We start from the raw sequence: 12,539 nt of genomic DNA on the forward strand, positions 1-12,539 counted from the left end.
GTTCCGTGTGTTTGGGTAAAGAACTGGTTGTCGAAGGTGAAGACATTGTGGTCAAGGATGAAGCGGATGAGTTGTAGGATGGCGTCTGAAGATTGGCTGTTGTTGGTGTTGAGTACTGAGGCTGTCGCAGCGATGCCGTCATCGTGGGGGATACTGGTGTAGAGTGCCGAGACGTCCATCGTGGCGAGGAGTGTTCCTGGTTCAACTGGTCCGTGGGTGCTGAGTTTCTGTAAGAAGTCTGTAGTGTCGCGACAGAAGCTGGGTCCCTGTACGATGGGTTTCAGGATGCCCTCGACATATCCAGGGAGGTTCTCACACAGGGTTCCGTTGCCTGATGCGATAGGACATCCGGGTGTGTTGGCTTTGTGTATCTTTGGGAGGCAGTAGAAGTCTCCCATGCGGGGAGTACATGGGATGAGAGCATGTAGGATGCTTTGAAGGTCTGGATCGAAGGTCTTGATCAGTCTGTTGAGTTGGCGGGTGTGTTCTTTGGTCGGATCTGCGGGTAACTGTAGTGTTCCTGGATGTCCAGTTGTCGGTATACTTCTTTGCAATAGTCCGTTCTGTTCTGTATGACGATGGCGCCTCCTTTGTCTGCTGGTTTGATGACGATGTTGCGGTTGGTCTTGAGAGCGTGGATGGCATTGCGTTGTGCTCAGGTGACATTCTGGACTGTCTTGTGAGTGCGGCTGATGAATCTGGCGTTGATGCATCTCCTGACAGCTTGAGCATACATGTCAAGCTTAGGGCAGCGACCCTCCGGAGGGGTCCAATTTGACTCTTTCTTCTTCGGTTGCTGCACTGTGGATCCCTCTGTCTGCTGTTCGGGATCATTGATTGTCTCATTGGGTTCGCTGCTGACATCTTGGGATTTGTGGAAGAATTCCCGGAACCTCATTCTCCTGATGAATTCCTCTGTGTCTGCCGCGAGACCGATGGGGTCCATTTTGGTGGTGGGGCAGAAATTGAGCCCTCGGCTGAGAAATTCAATTTCGTCTGGTTGAAGGGTGTGGTCGGACAGGTTAACGATGGATTTCCCTGTGGTTTCAACCGTGGTACCGGGGGAGGCTTGGTTGCTGCTGCTGGTGATGCCGAGTTTCTCAAGCTTCCTGTTCTTGGTGTGCATGTAGGTAGCGTAGTTCCGTTGCCTTGTTTGTTTGGCGGTGTCTCGTAGCTGGTCTGCTGTGTCCTGAGCACAGCTGAGAACATGGACTCCATCTCGGTTTCGAGGTTGCGGCGTCTGCTGTAGAGCTGGTGTATGAGATGGTTGAGGAGTGTGCGAGAGGTACGACGGCAGAGTCTCTCAGCGTAGTCTGTGTTGTAGGTCGACTTGAGTGGGTTCGTGATCTGTAGTCCTTTTGGGATCTTGTCTGCTTTCTTGCATCTCTGTAGAAACTTGATGTCTGTGTCGATATGCGCGATCTTCTTGGAGATCCTCTCCACTTTGAGCCGGCAGTTTGTGGTGTCGATAGTAGCCATGGTGTGGAGATGCTGGAGTTGGACTGGGGTGGACAAATGTAAGAAGTCACACAACACCAGGTTATAGTCCAACAGCTTTATTTGAAATCACAAGCTTTCGGAGCGCTGCTCCTTCGTCAGGTGAAGTGGAGAAATGCATAAAGACACAACTTATATAGTCAGAGAATAATGTCAGATGTTTACAGGTAATCTTGCCAACTGCCATTTATCACACCTCGGCAGAGAGATAATCACAGCAATCAAAGGTGTGAATGGTATCCAAACAGGTCAGTCAGGAAAACATTACATCAAAGAACAATGAGGTGGGGTCACAAGGGGTCAAATATTGCAGATGCTGGGGTCTGTATGAAAAACAAAAAAACAGACAAAAAACATTTATTTATTTTTTGCTGGAAATCACAGCAGGCATCTGTGTAGAGAGAACAAGCCAATGTCGACTCAAGTCTGGATGACCCTGCGTCAGGTGGGGTTACATGTAGCGTGACATGAACCCAAGATCTCGGTTGAGGCTGTCCTCATGGGTGCGGAACTTGGCTATCAGTTTCTGCTCGACAATTTTGCGTTGTCGTGTGTCTCGAAGGCCACCTTGGAGAATGCTTACCCGAAGATCGGAGGCTGAATGTCCTTGACTGCTGAAGTGTTCCCCGACTGGGAGGGAACACTCCTGCCTGGTGATTGTTGCGCGCTGCACTTGTACCAGCAGTTACAGAGAAACAATTTGATACAGTGCTAAGTTTGTGAAAAGGGGGATAAGTTGATCTCAAGACAGCTTAGTGAGGTATGAAAATGTTTGTCATTTTATTTGGTTCATTCCTGAGTGGGAGAACCATAGGAAATCAAAGCAAAGACTAAATGATTATTACATCATTATTAGTAGCCATACTTGTTAGCAATCATAGATATACCAAAGAAAATGTATTCCAATCTCCAGTGCTGTCAACAGTCACCCTAATGAGAATAAAAAGAGACTTTGATGCTGAGATGTGCTACAGCCACAGTAGAACTCTGGATAATGATTTCTGATTCAGTGAGTTCTAGTTATTCACTCATTGATTTCTCCGACTTGCAGCCAAGTACGTTCAGCCACTAACCTGACAAATATTAGCTCTGAATTTGCAATCCCCTCACTTGTGCATCAGTCATCAACCAGGATTCATTTCACAATTCACGGACCCAGACATTTGTTTTCACCAATTACAGAGCTGGAGGAAGCCGAGTGATTTAAACACTGATCACAGTGATAAATTGGTGTTGCACACACTCATTAGAAATTTACAGACTGCCACTGGTATGTCAATGATGGATCTGAAAATTTCAGAAACTCTTTCCACACTGTATCAATAGAAATAATATATATAACTGAATTACACTGTGTCCGTGAGGTTACAAAAAAATCATTACTTTTTCCAACTAATACTAACTTGAATAGAATAATTTTATTTGCTGCAGTGTCTCTGTGATCCATAAGATGTGATCTGATTCCCCAGCCAAGAACTGGTCCAGCTCCCTCCAGAAGGTGCTCAGAGAGCCAGCACATATCACAGCCCCAGGACATCGCTGCAGAAGTTCTTCAGGGCAGTGTCCTAGGCCCAACCATCTTCAGCTGCTTCATCAATGACCTTCCATCCAACATAAGGTCAGAAATGGGGATGTTCGCTGATGACTGCACAGTGTTCAACGCCATTCACAACTCCTCAGATAATGAAGCAGTCCATGCCCGCATGCAACAAGACCTGAACGACATTCAGGCTTGGGCTGATAAGTGGCAGGTAATATTCAGACCACAGAAGTGCCAGGCAATGACTATCTCCAATAAGTGAGAGTCTAGCCACCTCCCCTTGACATTCAATGGCATTACCATCGCCGAATCGTCCACTATCATTGGAACTGGTTCTGGGGGAGGTGGGACCAGTACAAACTGGACGGTTTGCACCTGGGCAGGACCGGGACTGATGTCCTAGGGGGAGTGTTTGCTAGTGCTGTTGGGGAGGGTTTAAACTAACATGGCAGGGGGTTGGGAATCTGTGCAGGGAGACAGAGGAAAGGGAAGCAAGGATAGAAACAAAAGACAGGAAGGAGAAAAGCAAAAGTGGAAGGCAGAGAAATCAAGGGTGTAAATCAAACAGGGCTACAGTAAATAATAATTCTAAATGGACTTAGAGTGTTAGAAAATCAAACCTGAAGGCTTTGTGTCTTAATGCGAGGAGCATTCGTAATAAGGTGGATGAATTAGCTGCGCAAATAGATGTAAACGGATATGATATAATTGGGATTATGGAGACATGGCTCCAGGGTGATCAAGGCTGGGAATTCAACATCCAGGGGTATACAATATTCAGGAAGGACAGGAAAAAAGGAAAAGGAGGTGAGGTAGCATTGCTGGTTAAAGAGGAGATTAACATAATAGTAAGGAAGGATATTAGCTCTGATGATGTGGAATCTGTATGGGCAGAGCTGAGAAATACCAGGGGGCAGAAAATTTTAGTGGGAGTTGTATACAGACCCCCAAACAGTAATGCTGAGGTTGGGGATGTCATTAAATGGGAAATTAGAGACGCGTAAAATAAGGGCACATGGGTGACTTTAATCTACATATAGATTGGGCTAACCAAATTAGTAACAATACTGTGGAGGAGGAATTCCTAGAGTGTATATGGGATGGTTTCCTGGACCAATATGTCGAGGAACCAACTAGAGATCAGGTCATCTTAGACTGGGTATTATGTAAAGAGAAAGGATTAATTAACAATCTTGTTGTGTGAAGCCCCTTGGGGAGGAGCGATCATATGATAGAATTCTTCATTAAGATGGAGAGTGAAGTAGTTGACTCAGAGACTGGGGTCCTGATGTTAAATAAAGGAAACTACGATGGTATGAGCCACGAGCTGCCTAGGATGGATTGGGGCATGTTACTTAAAGGGTTGACTGTGGATAGGCAATGGCAAACATTTAAAGATCGCATGGATGAACTACAGAATTTGTTCATCCCTGTTTGGCATAAAAATAAAACAAAAAAGGTGACTCAACCGTGGCTAACAAGGGAAATTAGGGTTAGCATAATGGGACATATAATTTGGCCAGAAAAAGCAGCAAACCTGAGGATTGGAAGCAGTTTAGGATTCAGCAAAGGAGGACAAAGGGATTAGTTAAGAGGGGGAAAATAGGTTATGAGAGTAAGCTTGAAGGGAACATAAAAACTGACTGTAAAAGCTTCTATAGATATGTGAAGAGAAAAAGATTGTTGAAGTCAAGCGTAGGTCCCTTGCAGTCAGAATCAGGGGAATTTATAATGGGGAACAAAGAAATGGCAGACCAATTAAATACATACTTTGGCTCTGTCTTCCCAAAGGAGGACACAAATAACCTCCCAGAGATGTCAGGGAACATAGGGTCTAATGAGAGGGAGGAATTGAATGAAATCAGTATTTGTAGAGAAATGGTGTTAGGGAAATTGATGGGATTGAAGGCCGATAAATCCCCAGGGCCTAGTGGCCCTAGAAATAGTCGATGCATTACTGGTCATCTTCCAAAATTCTATATACTCTGGAACAGTACCCATGGATTGGCGGGTAGCTAATGTAACCCCACTATTTAAAAAGGGTGGTAGAGAGAAAATGGGGAATTACAGACCGGTAAGCCTGACATCGGTAGTGGGGAAAATGCTAGAGTCCATTATAAAAGATGTAATAGCAGAGCACTTGGAAAACAGTGACAGGATCGGACAAAGTCAACATGGATTTACAAAAGGTAAATCATGCTTGACTAATCTACTGGAATTTTTTGAGGATGTAACTAGTAGAATAGATAAGGGAGAACCAGTGGATGTGGTGTATTTGGACTTTCAGAAGGCTTTCGATAAGGCCCCGCATAAGAGATTAGCGTGCAAAGTTAAAGCAAATGGGATTGGGGGTAAGGTACTGACTTGGATAGAGAACTGGTTGGCAGACAGGAAGAAAAAAGATGGAATAAACGTGTCTTTTTCCGAGTGGCAGGCAGTGACTAGTGGGGTACCGCAGGGATTGGTGCTAGGACCCCAGCTATTCACAATATATATTAATGATCTAGACGAGGGAACTAGATGTAATATCTCCAAGTTTGCAGACGACATAAAGTTGGATGGGCGTGTGTGCTGTGAGGAGGATGCAGAGAAACTCCAGTACGATTTGGACAGGTTGGGTGATTGGGCAGATGCATGGCAGATGCAGTATAATGTGGATAAATGCGAGGTTATCCACTTTGGTGGCAAAAACAGGAAGGCAGATTATTATCTGAATGGCAATAGATTGGGAAAAGGGGAAGTGCAACGAGACCTGGGTGTCCTTGTGCACCAGTCACTGAAGGTAAGCATGCGGGTGCAGCAGGCGGTTATGAAGGCAAATGGTATGTTGGCCTTCATAGAGAGAGGATTCGAGCACAGGAGCAAGGATGTCTTGCTGCAGTTGTACAGGGCCTTGGTGAGACCACACCTTGAGTACTGTGTGCAGTTTTGGTCACCTTATCTGAGGAAGGATGTTCTTGCCATGGAGAGAGTGCAGCGAAGATTCACCAGACTGATAGCTGGGATGGCAGGAATGATGTATGAGGAGAGATTGGGTCGATTAGGCTTATATTTGCTAGAGTTTAGAAGAATGAGACGGGATCTCATTGAAACGTATAAAATTCTAACAGGACTAGACAGACTAGATGCAGGCAGGATGTTCCTGATGGCGGGGGAGTCCAGAACCAGGTGTCACAGTCTAAGGATAAGGGTAAGCCATTTAGGACTGAGATGAGGAGGAATTTCTTCACCCAGAGAGTGGTGAACCTGTGGAATTCTCCACCACAGAAGGCAGTTGAGGCCAATTCATTAAATGTATTCAAGAAGGAGTTAGATATATTTTTTTAAGGCTAAAGGGATCAAGGGATATGGGGAGAAAGCAGGGACAGGGTACTGAATTTGGATGATCAGCCATGATCTCATTAAATGGCAGAACAGGCTCAAGGGGCTGAATGGCCTACTCCTGCTCCTATCTTCTATGTTTCTATGTTTCTATCAACATCCTGGGGGTCACCATTTACCAGAAACTTAACTGGACCAGTCACATAAATACTGTGGCAACAAGAGCAGGTCAGAGGCTAGGTATTCTGCAGCGAGTGTCTCACCTCCTGACTCCCCAAAGCCTTTCTGCCATCTACAAGGCACAAGTAAGGAGAGTGATGGAATACTCTCCACTTGCCTGGATGAGTGCAGCTCCAACAACACTCAAAAAGCTCGACACCATCCAGGACACAGCAGCCCGCTTGATTCACCACACGAACTGCAGCGGTTCAAGAAAGCGGCTCACCACCACCTTCTCAAGTGCAATTAGGGACCGGCAATAAATGTTCACATCCCATAAACGAATAAAAAAAAAGCCGGCAATGTACAAAAAAGTACCTTAAACAAATACTGCAAATTCACCATGATAGCTAGAGTAAAATATATATTCTAATCTAAGGCCGTGATTTTCCAAGTGGAGGCCGGTTGGAGTCGGGTTGGCTTGTCGGTTTAATCCACTCAGCATTAAGTATTTTGCCTTAACTGGGCTTATTAAACCCATCGTGCGTGTTGCCCGGCCCAATCAGTGGGTTTGGGTCTGTTGCTCGCCTCTGCTGACGTCTTCCATTCAGCTGCCTTTAAGGGGCCCATGCAGCCTTGTGATTTTTCCTTCATGTTCTGATGCTTTTCAGTGTGGCAGATAGAGAGATGAGTGGGTCAAGATCAAAGGCCTCTCCAAGATTCGATGATGACTCCCTCCATGTTCTTGTGGCGGGAGTAAGAGGGCGCCAACGGGTACTGTTCCCCTCAAATGGACGGAGGAAGCCTCCTCAGCAAACCAAGGCAGCCTTCCTGCAAATTGCTGAGGAGGCGAGCACCAGGTCTTTGTGTGCACGCACCTGGGTTCAGTGCTGCAAAAGTGTCAATGACCTGCTACGCTCATCAAAAGTGAGTATGACATCACACTGACCTTCAATCTGCTCCCCATCTCCTCTCATCACCAGCACTCTTCATTATCAACCTACTCCTGCACATCCCAACCTACCCTTACATGCCTTGCACCCTTAACCATCCCTCTCTCTCTACGTGCAGAATGACTCCACCATTCTACTATGCACCCCTCACACTTGGTATCACTGTTATGCAATGGCAACAACTAACAACGCACAGGGAGGGCCCTTGGTATTGGCATCTCACTCCATCTTTGTCTCCCCCTAAGCATCTATGCTATGGATTCTCTACACTCACTCCAACATTCTCGCTCAAACTCCGCTTGTCTCCCTCATTGCAGGAAAAGAGAACCCACAATAAGAGGGAGAGGGGCAGGACAGGAGGAGGGCCACCTTTGTTGGCGCATTTGACCACTGCTGAGGAGGCTGCAATCGACATTGTCGGAGGTGCTGAGGATCTGGAAGTGGGGGACGGAGAGACGGGCGCAGTAGAGCAAGCTGGTGACAGAATAGATTTGCAACCCTCTCATTTAGATTTCATGAGTGAGTGATATGACATCTGATGTTCAAACAGATTGAGTTCTAATCATCTGCACAATGGGATGTGTCTGCTACGTTAATATCACATGTCTAACTGATGCCTTTACTCCGCCGCCGGAGCATCGAGAGCCCCTCTCCCCACTGTCCAAGAGGAAGAGCCAGAAGACTCCTCAGAGGAAGTTGTAACCTCTGAGGGTGCAGCATCAGCAGATTTGAGCGCAGCCAGCACCAGCGCAGAGATGCACACCTCGGTGGATCATTCGCGAGAAAGATTGGTGTTGTCACCTGGCATATCACAGCTCACAAGTGAGCATCAGCAGATGGTGGAGACAGGGACAGCAGAGGAGAGTCCTCGTTGGAGGGCGCTGGACGTTCCTAGCTTGCCCAACTGTCTGTGGACCCTGTGCCTCTGGGGCCATCCAGAAAGAGAGGGGTGCTGGAACTTCAGGAACAAGTGCAAGATTCTCTGACAGGGTTTGCGACCATGGTAACTGTGAGTGTGCAGAGAATGGAGGAGTCCATCTCAAACATGAGCAATGCCGTGGTGCACTCAATGGCGAATGTAGGTGCAGCCATGGAAAGGATGACAACCTCATGGAGGACATAAATCGCCAGATGCAAATGAACATGGTGACTCTTCTAAATAGATGGTCTGCTATGGAGGATAGATGGGCATCTATTGAGGAGAGGAACCAGAGGTACATGGACATCCCCATTATGAGGACTGAGAGTATAGAGACGGGTCCTTATGGCCCCACTGATGTGCAGCAAAGTGCTCTCCAGCTACTTGCTAGCAATGAAGTGCGGGTGACCCATGAGAGGGATGTTGGTGGTCAACAACAAGGAAGTGTGAGCTCCCCTCCAAGCACTCACACTCCCATGCCACTGCGGAGCCCTTGCTCAGAGCCCCCAATTCCTCACCCAGCTTAGATGGCCGTCTCAGCCCCTGCACAGCCGCAGGAGGAGCAGACTGTTGCTGAGCCCTCCCAGGCTCCCAAACCCAGAGGACGCCCACCAAAGGTGTCGAAGCAGGAGCAGCATGGAAGTGAGCAAGGTGCCTCAACATCTGCTGAAGCCACAGGGGAAGCACCATATAGAAGCATGCGTAAGAGAAAGTTAATACACAACTAGTCACAAGGGTAGTCACTTGGGTGTTTTGATATAAAACAAAGTGAAAATTGTCATCGTTATTTCAAGTGTAATAAAGAGATGCGATGGCAAAGCTTCAAAGAGTTGGCCTATGTGTGCTCAGAAATGGAAGTGTCACATTGAGGGGTCAGGGTGCCTTTCATCTGTAATGATGGTGCTGAGAGTGATGGGAAGCCACATTTTACTGTACAGATGCAGTATGGTGTGTTAAGAAGGTCAGCCAGACACTCATTTCCATGTGCCAGCCACATGGGTTGGCTGCATAAACTTACGTGAATCTGGCATGGATTAGTGCATCCCTTGCCTCACAGCCAGCAATGTGCTGGTGGAACTGGCACATGTGCCTCCGCAAGGTCTTCCTCATCTGCATCCTCCTCCTCCTCTGAGGAGCAGGAGGCTGTGCGCTGAGTCACTTGTTCCTCAGGCAGCGGTAAGCCACACTGCTGTGTGATGTTGTGCAGTGCACAGCAGACCACGATGATTCTGGAGACCCTGGCTGGTGAGTACTCTAGGGCTCCACCAGATCTGTCGAGGCATCTGAATCGCATTTTCAGCAAGCCGATGGTTTGCTCTATGATGCTTCTGGTGGAAATGTGGCTCACATTGTAGCACTCCTCAGCTTCGTTTGATGGCCTCCTCATCAGTGTCATTAGCCATGTCTTCAGGGGATAGCCCTTGTCTCCAAGTAGCCATCCGGAAAGTTGGGTTGGCGGATTGAACAGCTGAGGCACAGTAGACTGCCGCAGGATGAATGAGTTAGGGCAACTGCCAGGGAACTTGGCGCAAACATGCATAATGTTCTTCCTGTGGTTTCACACCAGCTGGACGTTAAGGGAGTGGAAGTCCTTGCAGTTGACAAATACAGCTGGGTTGTGATGGGGTGCGCTAATGGCCACACATGAGTAGTCAACGACGCCCTGCACCCTTGGGAAGCCTGCCATATTTGCAAAGCCAATCGTGCGAGTGGTTACACTTGCTTCATCAGTGGAGAAGTGGATGTAATTGCGTGCCTTTGCAAAGAGGGCATTGGTAACCTGCGTGATGCAACTGTGTGCGGCTGACTGGGAGAAGCCGCTGATGTCTGCAGCTGATCCCTGGAAGGACCCTGAAGCAAAGAAGTTGAGTGCGGTGGTGACTTTGACAGCCACTGGTAAGGAGTGTCCACACGCTCCTCTGGGCTCCAGATGTTGGAGCAGCATTGTACAGATGTCAGCATAGAAACATAGAAGATAGGAGCAGGAGTAGGCCATTCAGCCCCTCGAGCCTGCTCCGCCATTCAATGCGATCATGGCTGATCATCCAAATTCAGTACCCGGTCCCTGCTTTCTCCCCATACCGCTTGATCCCTTTAGCCTTAAGAAATATATCCAACTCCTTCTTGAATATATTTAATGAATTGGCCTCTACTGCCTTCTGTGGTAGAGAATTCCACAGGTTCACCACTCTCTGGGTGAAGAAATTCATCCTCATTTCTGTCCTAAATGGCCTACCCCTTATCCTTAGACTGTGACCTCTGGTTCTGGACTCCCCGCCGATTGGGAACATCCTTCCTGCATCTAGTCTGTTTAGTCCTGTCAGAATTTTATAAGTTTCAATGAGATCCCCTCTCATTCATCTAAACTCCAGTGAGTACATGCCCAATCGACCCTATCTCTCCTCATACGTCACTCCTGCCATCCCAGGTATCAGCCTGGTGAATCTTCGTTGAACTCTTTCCATGGCAAGAACATCCTTCCTCAGATAAGGCGACCAAAACTGCACACAGTACTCAAGATGTGGTCTCTCCAAGGCCCTGTATAACTGCAGCAAGGCATCCTTGTTCCTGTACTCAAACCCTCTCGCTACGAAGGCCAACATACCATTTGCCTTCTTAACCGCCTGCTGCACCTGCATGCTTACCTTCAGCGACTGGTGCACAAGGACACCCAGGTCTCGTTGCACTTCCCCTTCTCCCAATCTATTGCCATTCAGATAATAATCTGCCTTCCTGTTTTTGCTACCAAAGTGGGTAACCTCACATTTATCCACGTTATATTGCATCTGCTATGCTTTTGCCCAATCACCCAACCTGTCCAAATCATCCTGGAGTTTCTCGGCACACAGGCCCACCCAGCTTTGTGTCGTCTGCAAATTTGGAGATATTACATCTAGTTCCCTTGTCTAGATCATTAATATATATTGTGAATAGCTGGGGTCCAAGGACCGATCCTTGCGGTACCCGACTAGTCACTGCCTGCCACTTGGAAAAAGACCCGTTTATTCCAACTCTTTGCTTTCTGTCTGCCAACCAGTTCTCTATCCAAGTCAGTACCTTGCCCCCAATCCCATGTGCCTTAACTTTACACGCTAATCTCTTATGCGGGACCTTATCGAAAGCCTTCTGAAAGTCCAAATACACCACATCCACTGGTTCTCCCTTATCTATTTTACCAGTTACATCCTCAAAAAATTCCAGTAGATTAGTCAAGCACGATTTACCTTTTGTAAATCCATGTTGACTTTGTCCGATCCTGTCACTGTTTTCAAAGTGCTCTGCTATTACATCTTTTATAATGGACTCTAGCATTTTCCCCACTACCGATGTCAGGCTTACCGGTCTGTAATTCCCCGTTTTCTTTCTACCACCTTTTTTGAATAGTGGGGTAACATTAGCTACCCTCCAATCCATGGGTACTGTTCCAGATTCCATCGAATGTTGGAAGATGATCAGCAATGCACCTACTATTTCTAGGGCCACTTCCTTAAGTACCCTAGGATGTAGATTATCAGGCCCTGGGGATTTATCGGCCTTCAATCCCATCAATTTCCCTTACACCATTTCTTTATAAATACTGATTCCTTTCAGTTCCTCCCTTTCATCAGACCCTATGTTCCCTGACATCTCTGGGAGGTTATTTGTGTCCTCCTTTGTGAAGACAGAACCAAAATATATATTTAATTGGCCTGCCATTTCTTTGTTCCCCATTATAAATTCCCCTGATTCTGACTTCAAGGGACCTACGCTTGACTTCACCAATCTTTTTCTCTTCACATATCTATAAAAGCTTTTACAGTCAGTTTTTATGTTCCTTGCAAGCTTACTCTCATATTCTATTTTCCCCTTCTTAATTAATCCCTTTGTCCTCCTTTGTTGAATCCTAAACTGCTCCCAATCCTCAGGTTTACTGCTTTTTCTGGCCAAATTATATGTCCTCTCCTTGGATCTTATGCTAACCCTAATTTCCCTTGTTAGCCATGGTTGAGTCACCTTTTTTGTTTTATTTTTATGCCAAACAGGGATGAAAAAATTCTGTAGTTCATCCATGCGATCTTTAAATGTTTGCCATTGCCTATCCACCATCAACTCTTTGTATGACATTCCCCAATCAATCCTACCCAACTCGCGCCTCAGACCATCGTAGTTT

This window comes from Somniosus microcephalus, chromosome 18 (assembly GCF_052327205.1).
Source record: "Somniosus microcephalus isolate GS21.2 chromosome 18, FLI_Smic_1.0, whole genome shotgun sequence".
Classification (NCBI taxonomy): Eukaryota; Metazoa; Chordata; class Chondrichthyes; order Squaliformes; family Somniosidae; genus Somniosus; species Somniosus microcephalus.